This window comes from Lactuca virosa, chromosome 7, assembly GCF_052849685.1.
Source record: "Lactuca virosa cultivar CGN04683 chromosome 7, Lactuca_virosa_CGN04683_v6, whole genome shotgun sequence".
Lineage (NCBI taxonomy): Eukaryota > Viridiplantae > Streptophyta > Magnoliopsida > Asterales > Asteraceae > Lactuca > Lactuca virosa.
Window position 1 is genome coordinate 147,590,663 of NC_136432.1, and position 13,558 is coordinate 147,604,220.

General features: G+C 36.6%; 1 non-coding gene across 1 annotated transcript; it reads left to right on the plus strand.

The window, feature by feature from the left end:
• Positions 1-4,955: 4,955 nt before the first annotated feature.
• LOC145128088 (small nucleolar RNA R71) lies at positions 4,956-5,062 on the plus strand. The gene has a single exon (XR_013716690.1). It is a non-coding gene; the product is annotated as a small nucleolar RNA R71 (small nucleolar RNA).
• The last annotated feature ends 8,496 nt before the right edge of the window (positions 5,063-13,558 follow it).

The following is a 13,558-nucleotide window of genomic DNA, read 5'->3' on the forward strand; positions in this document are numbered from 1 at the left end:
TGTGAGACCGGAGGGTCCTCACTAAGACCGGACCAGAGGGTCCAACGAGCCATGGGACTGGAGGGTCCCACTGAGACACATAGACCGGAGGGTCTTACAGAGTTATAGCCTCGAGTGGCTAAAGTGTTGTATGTGGTATTTTGGGGAACTCACTAAGCTTCGTGCTTACCGTGTTATGTGTTATGTGTTTTAGGTTTTCTCAGGATCGCGGGAAGGCACCGGCTGGATTGTACGCACCAGTGAAAGAGTTATGTTTTGAAGATCCTGGATTTCAATCTAACAATTATGGAGTTGCGATTTGTAAATTAAATAAATGAGATTTTTTGTGAAATGTGTTATGAGAATTGTGCTATTTTAAATGAAAAAATTATTTGAAAATTTACGGTGTTACACTTCATAAATCATACTTGTGAAGTTTTGTTTATGAACTTATGCCTACATACTTATGCATTTGATATATGTTGTTAAACTTATGCTTACAAAACGTATGCATTGGATATATGATGTCGATCTTATGCCTGGAAACTTTTGTGTACAAGTTAGGGCTTACAAACCGTTAGAACATATCATACAATAGTTACATGAGACATATTCATCACCTAAGTGCAATACTTTGAATACCCTTGACTTTTAACCGTTAAGATTTTTAACAAGAGAATTATGTATAGATCTATATTGGTTTACACCCCCATGTATGGTTGTTAGCTACAACCTTGACGGTTGAGTCACCATGGTTGTTAATTATCTATCATTTATGATATCTAATGAAGCCTCATGAGGGTCATGTCGATCTTGCCAGGAGTGCGGTTATAAGGACTCAATGAAACGTTAAAAGTATACTTAATTCATTCATAATATATAAGTTGGGAAACCACTTATATACATTTGAGAACCCACTTTTATTTAAAAGTACTTCTGATTAAAGCATTTCAAACCAATGAAATCACCAACATTACGTTGACAATCTTTAAAAAAAATGTATTCTCATGAAATTAAGAGCTAGAAGATTACTGTACCATTCGAGATTTAGTGGTATGTGAAGTTCATAAATGTACCTATTAGTTTTAAATTTATAGACCTAACTTATTAAACTAACTAATGCACCTATAGGCAGTGTACCTAGTCGGATTATAGAATAGTTTGGAAGGTCGGGTGTCGATCACAGGGAACGAAATTCTATTAAATAAAATAACTACTAATAGCTAAACTAAATAAAACAAGTAAATTGGGGTTTTTTTTACTAATTTTGCAAGATCAAAAGAACTTAAATCAAATAACAAGTAAGCAAACAATTAAACAAGCATAGAAAACGATTTTTACTTCAAGATTAAAGAGTACTTCCGTTAGTTCCGAATCCCCTTTGTCCTATGGTTGATTTATACTATTCAAATTATGTTGGCTTTCAATTTATTAAATAGATATATCAATTTATGAATTACCATGCAATGGTCAAGCACAGGTCAAACACACAACTGATAATAAGATAGATTGGACTATGAATGATGAAATCAAGAATTACTAATCAATGGTCAAGACAATGATTCAATCAGTTAACGTGGATAATTAATGCTCTCTAACACAGTTAAAGCTATCAACTTTTTTTACCTAACTCTATAATTTGGTCAATTACAAGATCTAATTATTTAATGGTCATAAACAACTAGAACCAAGTTAATGCAGCAATAATGTTCATCTACTACACATAACTTGAATGGAAGGCATAAAAAGCTAAAACTTTAACATGCTAGGTTTATAATTCATCAAACATAAGAAAAGCTAAATAAATTGTCATAGAAGCATAAAATCAACACATAGGGTCGAGGTTCATCATCCCTAACAAAATTTTAGGGTGATTAGCCCATAACTAAAGTAAAAACACACAAAGAATCAATGCAAATAAGAGAAGACATGATTAGAACTAGCAAACGGAAAGATTCAATGATGTTTTCTTCTAGATATCTTCAACTCTTGAGCTCCAAACGATTTATTCTCTTCCAAGGGTTTTCCAGAGGGTTTTTGTCGCAATACTTCTCCAGAAAGTCGGCTAGGAGTCCCCCAATTCGACCTAATGTTAGAATATATATATACTTGCCTAAAATCTGACCAACACGACGTGTTATATGGCCAACATGGCGTGTTTATTAGTAAAATCCACGCCTTGGGTGTCAGACGTCTTGTGTGGTTGACATATCATAATATAACTAGAAAAGTACATCTTGGAACGCCTCAGAATGGACTTAAGAAATGTGGATAATGCCCGCCTTGAATAGGATCAAATCAATGACTCAAAAAATTTGACTGAGGAATGAACATGCCGAGTTTGTAAGAGATACACACCATGTTGAATTATTATTCAGACAAAAGTCACATTTTTTCACTGGAACACGCCATGTTTGGTAATGACCACGGCCTGTTTGATGGTCATCTCGTGATTTTACTCTTTCCTGCTTCAACTATGATTCCTTAAGTAAAAAGGGTATTAATGCAATACACCTTTCTACATCTTCTATAACATGGCCCCCCTTGGCAATTACAATCACCGTGACCAAAATTATCGCTCAAAATTTTCTATTTTCTCTTCAAAGACTCGACCCTTCACTTGGCTCCTTTCACTGCCTTGAAAATCCGTTTCACTCCTCAACACTACTAGAACAAGATCAAAATATAGAGAAACACATGATCATTCGGTTAAACTAAAATAAAACTAGAAATAAGAACTAAAACGAAAATGAAATTAATAAGAAACGAAAATGCAAACTCTAAACATCGGGTTGCCTCCCGAGAAGCACTTTTTTTGTGGAGTCGTGAGCCGGACTTTTTCCCATTCTACGCTGTGCCATTTGGAAGCGGGATCTCCATCTTCACTTTTTTTTTCTTCCATCTTTTCATGTAAGCTTGAACCCTTATTTTGTATGCCTTTTTCGAGTTTTCCTTTTCCTTTTGAGTGGATCTTCGTGTTTGCACTTTGTTACCTTGCTTCTTCCATTGAGTTTTGTCTTTTCTTCTTCCCTTTCTTGTTCCTTGGTTTCCATTTTCATCTTGTCAATATTGATCTTTTTTTTATTCACTTCTTCATCATCACTTGAAATCAAAGTTTCTTCTTCGCTTTCTTCATTTACTTGAGACTTTGGTGTTGTAAAAGCGAAAACTTCAATAATATGGGAACCGAGGCGCGAGGCTTGGTACGTTCTACTTTCTCTACATGAGGCTTTTCCCAAGTCTTCAACTCTTCCTCCGTTAGCTTCTCTATTTCATTTAACTCATCAAAAGTTTCTTCCTTAACATCCATCTTTGAAACTTCATCTCTCGGCTCGTTCACTTCCACTTTTTGGTTCATCTCAAAAGTTATTTCCTCGTCTTCTACCCGAAGTGTGAGCTTGGAGTCGTGGATGTCAACAAGAGCTCTTGCGGTACTAAAAAATGGTCTTCCCAAAGTGATGGGAAGGTCTTCATCCTGTTTCATATCTAATACCACAAAATTAACCAGAAAAATAAATTTTCCCACATTTACCAATAAATCTTTAATGATTCCACGTGGGTTAGTGATTGGATGATCCGCCATTCTAAGTGTCATCTTTGTGTCATAGAGCCTTGGTAGACAAAGCTTCTTATAGAAAGAATATGACATAAGATTAATGCTAGCCCCCAAATCGGGTAAAGCATTAATAGAAGTAAGATTGCCAAATTCACAAGGCAAAGTCAATTGGCCCGGATCTACCATCTTGATTGGCAACCCATCAAGGATTGCAGCTGAACATAGCTCAATAAGCATGATTGTAGATGCTTTTTCAGCTTCTTGCAGTTTGACATCACATCCTTAGAAAAAGTAGGAATTTTATCCATGGATTTGAGGAATGGGGCATTGATGGAGAGAGAGAGAGAGAGAGAGAGAGAGAGAGAGAGAGAGATAGAGAGAGAGAAAGAGAAAGAGCACTTGTTCTATGAAGTTCTTGTGTTCCGGCTCCAGATTATGCTTAAAAGATCGAGATGGAAATGACAGAGGAGGCTGCTAAGTTTTCAAAAACGAAGGTTTAATTTCCTCCAATTAACAAGTCGTGTTGAGATCACCACGACGTAGTGACCAGGCATAATCCATTTCTAATTTTCTGTTTATCTTTTCTCCTTCCAAATATGGACCGACATGTTCGGTACTTGTAACGTGCATGTCCGAAGGTTCAGAGTCTTCCTCATTCTCGGTGTATATTGCCATAACATGAGGTTGTGATTGAGGATCATGATTTTTAGGAAGTAATCTCTCATTTACGAGTTTGGCCAGTTGACCCAATTGAGTCTAGATATGATAGATAGAAGCTTGTTGGTTTCTCATTAAAGCTTGCTGATCTCTCATTAAAACTTGTTGGTCTCTTAGTGCTGCATCCATTTCATCATGCCTCTTTTTGGATGCGGATGCAAAACGTATAAGCATAGCTTCAAAATCCGTCTTCTTTTCTTGTACCAACTCCTCTCTTTGATAAAACCCTCTCGTTTTTTGTTTGTATTTTTCCTCCTTCGCCTTCTTATACTCGTCATAGGGTAGCCATTCCTTCTTAGGTTTTCTCCAATATTCGTCATACCTATCCCCGCTTGAATAACAAACTTGAGCTTTCCGATTTTCGTTCTCGTCAAGGTCACAATCTTTGGTTAGGTGAGGCCCGCTATAATTATCGCACCCCACATGGATTTCATTGATGGATTGGTCCATCTTTGTCATCCTACGATCCATACTATCCACCTTGGCCATCATTTCCGCCATATCATCCGAAACTGAGTTCACTGTTCCTCGAGTTGAGTCGTTTCTTGGGTTATGATATTCTCTTGTGTGTTTAGAGAATTCTTCAATCAAATTTTTGATGACAGTTGGTGTTGTCTTTGTAAGTGGACCTTTGGAGTCAAGGAGCTGCCTGGTTGTAACATTTACTCCATCAGAGAAGATGGAAACCTCTTGTTGAATATTTAGGTCATTATGTGGACAATTTCTCAGCAAACCTTTGTATCTTTCCAGTGCCTCATAAAGTGATTCACCTCCTTTGTGCTCAAAATTGGCAATTGCTTTCATTAACTTTGAGACCTTTGGGGGGGGGGGGGGCCAGGGGGCAGAAGTGCTGAATGAACTCTTCATTCATCTTTGGCCATGTGCTTTTGATCCTGGAGGGAGTGCTTTCAATTAATCCTTCGCGGCACCCTTAAACGTAACCGGTAACATCCTTCGTAGCACAGTCTCGCGAGGCACATTCAGAATGTTGAAGTAGTCAGCTATGTAATTGACCTCGTCAATATCCTTATAGGCATCTTCGTGATCCTTCCAATGGAATGGAATGTCCTAGCTTTCACAGAGAAGTTCACATTGAACTCTTCTAAAGCTATTCAATATAAGCATTCGCTACTATTTGATCTTCATTGTTCTTGTTATTTATTCACATTGTTTATAGAATCTATCGATCTAAGTAATTATTGTTTTTTACAATTGGTATCAGGGCGAGAGATAGTGTAACTCATACGCTACTTTTCTATCGAGTTCTGTTAGGGTTTTGCATTTTTATTGGATCTGTATTTGTCGTCTTGATCATTTGTATCGATTATATACATTAGATCTACATCCTGATTTTTACCCTAAACTTGATTATTGTTTTACACGTAATTCTATACCAGTCTTTGTGAATCTCGACATCAAGCAGCACGAAGATCCTCATACTCTTTCTTTCAATCTTTCGACTAGTATCGGATCTACTACTAGGATCCCAATCCTCTTCCTACATGATTATGAAGTCCGGGCACTGCACTTCGAAGACTATGTTCTTAGCTTTGAAGATCATGGCACCACAATATGGCAAGCCATGACACAGGAGACGTTTCACTCACACGGCTACCAGAAAGGTCATCAACAGTCAAGCCGAATACAATAAACTTCTTGTTAAAAATACTGCAATTCCTCAAGATGAAAAAGATAAGTTGTTGATCAAAATCAAGGCAATGAGAATAATAAGGTTTGCTCTTCGTGCGGACACTTTTCGTCTGGTGAGTTCATTTGAGACATCAAAGGAGATATGGGACAGGTTAAAGGAGCTTTATTCAAGCGACACTGATTTGGAACACTCTGTACAAACATTAATCTTGTCAGAGTTTGGAGCATTTTTTCAAAAGTTTGATGACAAACTGGATCAGACATTTAATTGTTTTAATCATCTATTAAGAAGGATGCTTAAAAACAATCTCAGGCGTGGAGTAATAGAGCAAAAAGTTACGTTCATGAAAGGATTGAGGTCTGAATGGAAAGCGGTTGTGTCTATTGTGAAAGCTCACGAATAGTTCAAGAACTAATCTTTGGCCAAGCTTGTGGGAATTCTGAGATCCCACGAAGATGAAGTAACGAAGGATGTGAAGCTCGTCTCTAGCATGGGATCACTGGCGTTAATTGCGAAAGGCAAGAAAATAGATGAAGAAGATTCTGAATCCAACTTCACAGATAATGAACTTACGAAGGAAGAGTATGGTCTGTTGGTGTCTAATCCCAAAAAGTTCGTTAAAAAGAATTTTGGACAATTCAAGAATAGGAACAGACAGGGAAACTATAGTTCAGATAAGCCAAGAGATGAGAGCTTCAAGAACTCTCAAAAGGATGAGGAGAAGCAAGAAAAGAAGTTGTTGGGTGATTCAGGATACGATTGCAATTACTGTTAGGGAAAGAATCACTTTGCCAAGGAGTGTATGCTAAGGAGGATGAATGAGAAGAAAGAAACAGAGAAGGATGAAACCTACTATCTTCAGAAGATAGAAGAGCTTAGGAAGAGGAATGCAGCGAATGAAAAGCCTGCCTTGATAGTTCAGGAAGGTAGTGATGAAGATGGACGTGTTGAAGTGTGGTCCACAGATTCTAAAGATGATGAAGTCAGGAAACCCACGCATGGTGGGTGTTTTGTAGCAAATTCTGATTTGCAGGAGTACGAAGGGAGATGTCTAATGGTTTAGAACGAGTATTCGAAACAAAGGGTCTATGCGACTGATGGTAGATAGGCCTCTGAAAATTGTTTTGATGTGAAGCTTGTTTCTGAGCAGGTGAAAGAATGTGAGAAGGTCATCGACAAGGTACACTCTATACTCCAATCTCTTAATATTCCTATTACCCGTTATATTTCTGAATTAGATGATTTAAAATACATTGTTTCTAATTTTAGCGATAGTTTAAAAAGAACTCGTCTTAGCAATTCTAATTTAACTGATCAAATCAGCAGGGTAACGAATAAGAGTGAAAAGAGAAGATTATGGATAGAGAAGTTGAAATTAGATATTACTAGGTCAAAGGATGATGTTATTTATCTTAAGAGAGACAATTTAGCTCTTTTGAAACAAAGAAATATTTTCTCTTTGATAGCTAAGCGTTTATATTTCAATATTACTCAATTTCATCTTGATTGTGAAATAGGAAAGGGATAGCACAAAATGATTTTGCCCTTTCTTGAATTGAAAGAGGATGAAATCGATGCGGATTTCTATAAGTGTGAATCAATTGTGTCATCAGATGGCGTCTCTGATTCTTACAGAATTGGACTTGAGAAAATCGAGGAATATTTTATGTCCAAAGATCACAAAAACACGTTGAAAGAATTGTTATCTGAAAAGGATAAAGAACAAATCAAATCAAATACTATAAACAAATTTGATTTATTATGCGAGAAATTAAATTCAGAAAATACTTTTAATTCTGAAAACATTTCTGAATTTGACGAAAGCGATATGAATGAATTTTTGTAGAGGATGAGATAGATTGTTCTACTTTTGTTCATAATGTTGACGAGCCTAAGAAAAAGTTGACTTCTGAAAAATTCAATAGAATTCGTACGTATTGAAGAAAATAAAGGCTCTAAAGTTATAAATGAAAAAGCCACAGTTTTTCCAAAAGTAGCAACAGTTCCGAACCAAGTTTTCGTAAAAACCGGACTGAACATAAATGATACTCCAGAACTAACGGCCCATGTTGATAATGATAATGTGAATGGTTGTGACGACTTTTTATGGTCCAAGCCTATTCATAATGCAGATGAAACCAAAGGTCTTTGCGAATTGACCTCTTGGAAAACAAACGGAAAATATGTTTCGGAACCCTTGAATCGTATGAATCATAGTTACGATAAGGCAGGGGCAAGTGGCAAGAAGGATATTCCGAGTGAGATCTCTTCAGAGCAAAACGAAACGCCTATTAGAACAGATAAACCTAAACCTAACATTCACAAATCTGCTGCTGAATTAATTGAAAAGAAAAGAAAGCTGAATGCTAGATATAGGAAGAACTTAAAAGAAAGAAAGCACTTTTGGAAAAATAAGAATTCCAGTCAAAATTCTGTCAATTCAGAAAGATCTTCACCTCAAAATATAAATTCTTCTCCAATTCTGAAACCTAAATCAAAGTCTTTTTCACAGCCACCATAGGTTTCAAAATCAAAGAGCTCTACAAAACCATCACTTTCAATACCAAAGAAACCTTTTGAAAAGCCAAAAACTAATTGTCCTCCAAAAACACAATTTTCCAAACTTGTTAACATATCTAAAGATATAAAGGGCAAAGGTAAAGTTGTTTCAGAACCTCATTATCTCTCAAGGAATACGAAGCAAACTTGAAAAATGAGGAAAATACTTTTGCGAAAAATATGGCTCGGAAATACAAAGAATATATTCAACACGAGCCTCCTTTTGTTAGAACTAATCCCTGTGATAAGACATTGGAAGTTTTCAAAATCATAAAAGGGAAGAATTATGTTTTGACTAAGAGATCGTTTTGGGTTGATAAGTCTAAGATTTTTCCTGTTCTTAAGAAATCCTCACAAGGACCTAAGATGGTTTGGGTTCCTAAATATCTCTGAATTTTGTAGGTAATGTGTGACGAATAGTACGACTCTGAATGGTATATCGATAGTGGCTATTAGCATCACATGATTGGAAGGAGAGAAGAACTAAGAAAATTCTGATCGTTAAAAGATGGTGGCAGAGTAAAGTTTGGAAACAACGCCACAGGGGAAATCAAAGGCTACAGGATGATTACGAATGGCGATTTCTCCATTCAAAAGGTAGCTTATGTAGAAGGCCTGCAACATAATCTAATAAGTTTCTCATAATTGGTTGTAGGTACTGGACTGAAAATCTCATTCGATGATGAAGGTTTAGAGATAATAGAGAAGGAATCAAAAGCGGTGCTTCTGAAATCCAAACGAAAGGGAGAAATGTATCCTTTGAACTTAAAACCGATCAAAGGGAAGCCTTCCATTTGCCATCTTACGAAAGCGTTCTCAGATGATCGTTGGTTATGGCACCGAAGGCTCTATCATATGAATTTCAAGGATATCAACAAACTTGTTCTTGGCGATCTTGTATATGGACTACCTCTTCTAAAGTTTGATAAGGAACATTTGTGTGCTGCTTGTGAGCTAGGAAAGCAAAGTAGAAGAGTCACTCAACAATAATCAATACTAAAATAATCGAGCCTGTAGAACTTTTGCACATCGATCTTTGTGGCCCATCTACCATCGAAAGCATTGGTGGTAATAAGTATATTCTGGTTATTGTTGATGGCTTTTCATGATTTACCTCGGTTTTCTTTCCTAGACAGAAACCCGATGCCATTTCGAAGCTGAATGATTTCATCAGGCAGGTCGAGCATCAATTACGAAAGCCCGTTCGGAAAGTTCGTAGTGATAACGGTTCTGAATTCAAAAACAAAGCGTTTGAAGCATTCTTGACTAAAAAAGAGGTTGCTCACAACTTCTCTGCTCCTTACACTCTGAAGAAGAAAAATGTTATTGAAAGATGAAATCGTTCTCTTTGCGAAGCTACCAGGACAATGTTATCCTTTGTGAATCTTCCGCTTTACTTCTGGGCTGATGCAATTGGAACAACTTGTTTCACTCAGAACCGCTCTCGGATCAATAAAATATTCTTAATCACACCTTATGAGATTGTGAATAGTAGAAAACCTAACGTTAAGTTCTTTCATGTCTTTGGTTCCAGGTGTTTCATATTCAATTCCAAAGAGCATAAGAACAAATTCGATGTGAAAGCAGACGAAGGAATCTTTTTAGGGTACTCTCTTACTTCAAAGGCATATAGAGTTCTGAACAAGAAATCCAAAAAGATCGAGGAAACCAATTATGTCACCTTTGACGATAGTTATCTGAAGAAGTATCAAAAGGCTGATTGTCAATCTCAGGTGATTTTTCCGTCGATGAATCCTATGACAATTCCTCTTTTGAATCCTTATGAGGAATTTCTAAATTTGTTCGATGAGCCCGATAGAGCCATTTTCTCATAATCAAAGGCTAAATACAATCAAGAGGATGAATTGAAAAATATAGTAGATGATGCTGCTGATAAAATTTGATTTCGCTCAAGAGCCTCTGATTCCTAACGCTTCTGAATTCCCAACACATGAAGAACCTTCTGACTCTGCATTCCCAGGGAGAGCTCCTCTTCAAGCTCCAATTCTGATCCTCATCTGCAAGAGGAGAAGCATCTACCAAACGAAGGACCAAGTGCAAACTTCCATGGGGAGAATGAAAAAAATTATTCTGATGTACAATCAGAATTTGAGGAAGTTTATGTCGAAGTCGATCCAGCTTATGATCCACGTTTTCCTCCTTTGACCAAATGGACTGAAGATCACCCAAGAACTCAAGTGATTGGATAATTATCCTTAGGAGTTTTAACAAGGAACAACGAAAAGCGAAACAAACATCATTATTTTTAAAAATGGAAATTTGCATGTTTAATTTGTTCATCTACAAGATTGAGCCTAAAACGGCGAAGACTGCTCTTGATCATGTTGATTGGGTTTAAGCCATGCAGGAAGAACTCAATGAATTTGAGCGTAATAAATTCTGGAGATTAGTCCCCACTCGGAAAGATGCTATAGTCGTCGGAATGAAATGGGTGTTTCGACACAAGTTATATAAGGAAGGAAACGTGATTCGGAATAAAGTGCGTCTAGTTGTGAAAGGATAATGCCAAGAGGAAGGTATAGACTATGAAGAGACGTTTTCACTAGTTGTAAGAATTAAATTCGTTCAGATCTTTCTTGCATATGTTGCTCACAAAAATTTTGAAGTCTTTCAGAGGGATGTGAAGTGTGCATTTTTAAATGGTGAGCTCGAGGAAACGGTCTATGTGGAACAGCCACCAGGTTTCGTAAATGAGAAATTTCCAAATCATTTTTATATTTTGGATAAGGCAGTATATGGTTTGAAACAAGCACCTCGTGCATGGTATGAAACTCTAACTCGGTTTTTAAAATAATATAAATTTAAACAAGGTTCGGTTGACCCAACCTTCTTTTGCGAGAAAGATGGTGATCATCTAATGATCGTGTAAATTTATGTTGATGATATCATTTTCGGATACACTAATCCTAAATTAACAGTTGAAATCCGAGAACTGAAGCAAACTAAATTTGAAATGAGCTCAATGGGTCATATTAACTTTTTCCTTGGTTTAAACATAAGACAGAGTTCAGAGGGCATTTTTATTAATCAAGAAGCCTACACGAAGACCTTGCTTGCGAAATTTGGAATGGTGGGTGACTCTAAGGTCAAGATTCTAATGGCATTCGGAACAAAGCTTACTCCATCCTCAGACAAGCGAGTAGCTGATATAACTCTATATCGACAAATGATTGGATCTCTAATGTATCTAACGTCGAGTCGTCCTGACATTATCTTCGTTGTTTGTTACTGTGCCAGGTTTTAGGCGAATCCTCGTGAACCACTGAAAGACCCCTTTCATACTTAACATTATTACTCCAAACATCCTACATGCATATTCATAAACATATTTTACATATATGGTCTTTTTACAAAAGACTGGATACAAACCGACTAACGAGGTTTTTACAAAGTTTTATATTTATATTACATAACTACCCAGGAATTTATAATTTGTAAACATACATAAGCAATAAGTACAAAATTAATAGTATTAACTATTCTAAATCTTCCAACAGTACATGTCTATACTGGATGCTTATCACCTGCAATAGTTAAACACTGAGAGGGATAAGCGGTGACGCTTAGTGAGTTCAATAACAGTTACAATATAACATTATGCCATATATATATATATATATATATATATATATATATATATATATATATATATATATATATATATATATATATATATATATATATATATATATATATATATCAATATGACAGAACCAAAGAGGAAAAAAGACCAACAATGGCATATGTGTATCATATGACAGGCTTTCCATATCAACCAATGATTTGATTCAAAGATTTACGATCAATGAGACACAATGATTTCAACATGATATACATCATAAAAACTCCAACCCAAGAGACACAGAAAATACCATTTCTGCTTCTCATTTTGCTAGCATATACATGCTTTCAGCCCTACCTAGCCTTATGCCAATACCAAAGTGATACGAGTCATTCTCTACATGGCCAAAGGCACAAAGCCATTACCAAAGTGATACGAGACATGCTCTACATGGCCAAAGGCTTAATACCAATACCAAAGTGATACGAGTCATTCTCTACATGGCTAGAGGCACAAAGCCAATACCAAAGTGATACGAGACATGCTCTACATGGCCAAATGTATACGAATCCAATACTAGAATAACACAGGAAAGCACATTGCACATATAACACATAACATACAATTGTCCCTATATTGAACTCACCGTGAAATAACCGAATGTTGCGATGAAATTACCCCTTAAGTGCGTTTTTGCCGGTAGAATCTGACTAAACGCTGTCAGCAGTTAACAATCGTCGGCTCGGGAAAATGGCTCAAAATCAACATTACGGGAGAGAGAGTTGCGTTTTCATGTAAACGAAAACAAGAGGGCTGATCCTCTATTTATAGGTCAAAAATTCGACTCTCACATCGTGAGCCCAGTCCTGATCAGCTCGTAGGCTTTCCGCGTGTGTTCTAGGCTTGAGAGGTGTCGATGGACTACCTCACGTCATGAAAATTTGTTGCTCACGTCGTGAGCTTGGTCAGGTCTCGAAGTTTGTGCCCCGAACTTCAAAAATTCATATCTTTCGCATACGGGCTCCGTTTTTTACGTTCTTTATATCCACGCGTAGGTGAAATTCTACTCTACAACTTTCGTTTAGACTCCGTTGGCTAATTTTGAATTCATTTTTAATATTATATCTTTAAAAGGCCGGACACGAAAAGTCCGTTAAAAATTCATAACTTCTTCATCTAACATCTGTTTTCGTCTGTCTTTTTACCGTTGTACTACTATTGACGAGATCTTTGATTCTCGTTTAGGTTGTGTCGCCTAAAAATCACTCGATCTTAATTTTGAGTTTCGGGTTATGTACTGCTATGCCGAATCTTAGAAAAATCATAACTCCTCATACGAAGTCAGATTTAGACGTTCTTTTTATGAAAGTTCTCAATTTAACGAATACTACGAATTTCATGTAGATCACAAAGGCTAAAAAGTAGTTTATCGTAAACTCACTTTTTACGTCATATGACGTCGTGCCGGTTCTGTCGCGAAACTTTAATGAGACATAATTTTTTCGTTATAACT